At 25.6% G+C, this 2,500-nt stretch overlaps 1 protein-coding gene across 1 annotated transcript in view; it reads right to left on the minus strand.

Moving 5' to 3' along the window:
• LOC137657498 (glutamate receptor 2-like) overlaps positions 1-2,500 on the minus strand; it is a 40,076-nt gene that overhangs the window by 12,116 nt on the left and 25,460 nt on the right. The window lies entirely within an intron of this gene.

A 2,500-nucleotide genomic window follows, 5' to 3' on the forward strand; every position in this document is an offset into this window, starting at 1 on the left:
AGAGTTCTGAACTTGTTGATCCATCTGTAGATCATTGAGTGGACAGGAAATTTTTGACATCTGAACCGTTATTTGAATTGCAATTGAGCTGCGTGGATAGACTTCAACCGAAAATATGCCTCAACTATAAATGTCTTTTCCTCAGTAGTCCATGGCATCTCGAAGGTCGTATTTGGTAGACTTTTAGAACATTACGTTTCTTGATAAATCTGAAAAATAAAAGGAATTGATTATTTATTTCAAAAGTTATTCAAGTTTGGGTGATGACCGTTTTTTTTTTTTTATGTGTCACCCTATATGTCCTTCCCTCCTACCTGTTTTCATTGTTAGTACTGGTAGCGGTTAGATATCTCTCTATTTAATTAACTGTGTGTTTTAACAGAAATTGCTCAAAGAATATTGGGGATACCAAATCTTTATTTCATGCTTGATGAGTCATTCAAATGAATTTCCCTTGCCTCCTTCTATTATCTACATTGTAGCCTAATTCCTCGATCCTATTAGTATGGTTCCTTTATTTTGGGTGCAATCAGGGAAATTTAATTAATCATGTTCAGTTACATTTATTGTAAATGTCACTTTTATATATGGCATTCTCAGTACAATAGGATCCTCGTTATTTGTATATATTCACTTTAATATCATCATAAAACCCCTGCTGTGAGATTTTGATTTAGTTATATATACATATATTCACACTACTTAGAAACGACAACCTTCCTCGTCTATACGAGTTACTTGTTGGACTATGTTTTGGTGGGGTAATAGGTTTTTAGTTTGGTACATGAGAAAACATATGCATTATGTTTATTGAAAGTAATGATAATTGTAATTATGACAAATAATTTTATGCTTTATATATATATATATATATATACATATATATATATATATATATATATATATATACATATATGTATATATATATATATATATATATATATATACATATATGTATATATATATATATATATATATATATATATATATATATATATATATATATATATATATATATATATATATACATATATATATATATAGGTATATATATACATATAGGTATATATATATATATATATATATATATATATATATATATATATATACATATATATATATATACATATATATATACATATATATATACATATATATATACATATATATATATACATATATATATATACATATATATATATATATATACATACATATATATACATATATATATACATACATATATATATACATATATATATATACATATATATATATATATACATATATATATATACATATATATATACATATATATATATACATATATATATACATATATATATATATATATATATATATATATATATATATATATATATATATATATATATATATATACATATATATATATATATATATATATATATATATATATATATATATATATATATATATATATATATATATATATAGGGATTACAGGTGAAGATATTATATTTGGTGTGCAGCAGGGTCAAAAAACATCAGTTAAAAGGCCATAATTTATTTAGAGACGTTTCGAACATTGCAATGTTCATTATCAATCTGTAAAAGATATAAACATAAAATTCTTAAAATTTTTACAATAATTTAAAACAAAATAGTAAATGAACATTAAAACATTATTGATTTTATAACAGAAAATCGTGAAAAACTAAAACATTGAAACATAAGAGAACCAGTATTCACCAAACCATCCATAGGAAAAGGCGAAGAATGAATGAGTAAGAATTGTTACCCAACTACGACTTTAGTTATGCTAAGAAAAGAGGAGAAGCGGAGATATTAGAGTTTAAAGAAGGAACAAGCCGTTTGATGTATAATGACTCAAGGGTAGTTAGAAATTCGCTATGTTTTGTCCCACCAATAATTGAAAAGTGTTTTTTGTTTACTTGGATTTTGCAAATGGTGGCATGATTCCTTATATTAGAAAATTATTGGTTACCAAGTCTCTGACCCGTTCTAAAGCTGTTTCCCATATGGCTACAGTATCTCACCTGCAACAACCTTCGGCAAGATCCCACATAGATACTGGGACATCCCAGGCACTTGAATTTATAAATGATGTTGGACCTCATGAAGGTCTGCAGTTTGTCTTTGTAGCCAAAAAAAAAAATACATTAATTTTGAGTTGATTGATTGGGATTAGTTGGATTTGAGGCAGCCAAACTCTTTTTCTATTATATTTTTAAGTTTGATGGAAAACTTGTTGTCAGATAAGTAAGGAATTGTAGCGAAAATAATTTTCTTTTTAACATTATACGATGGTACTGTAGTGGAGAAATGTCGTAAGAGGAGCTTGTTGATAACCGTATGAACCATACTTTCAGGGTAAGAGTTTTGCTTGAAAAAATTTACCAAAAATAAAATCTCCTTATGAAAGAGTGACTAGCTTGAGGAATAACGCAGAGCCCTATAAACAAGTGTGTATATAGCATTTAGTTTAAAAAAAAAAAAA

This window comes from Palaemon carinicauda, chromosome 18, assembly GCF_036898095.1.
Source record: "Palaemon carinicauda isolate YSFRI2023 chromosome 18, ASM3689809v2, whole genome shotgun sequence".
Taxonomy (NCBI): Eukaryota; Metazoa; Arthropoda; class Malacostraca; order Decapoda; family Palaemonidae; genus Palaemon; species Palaemon carinicauda.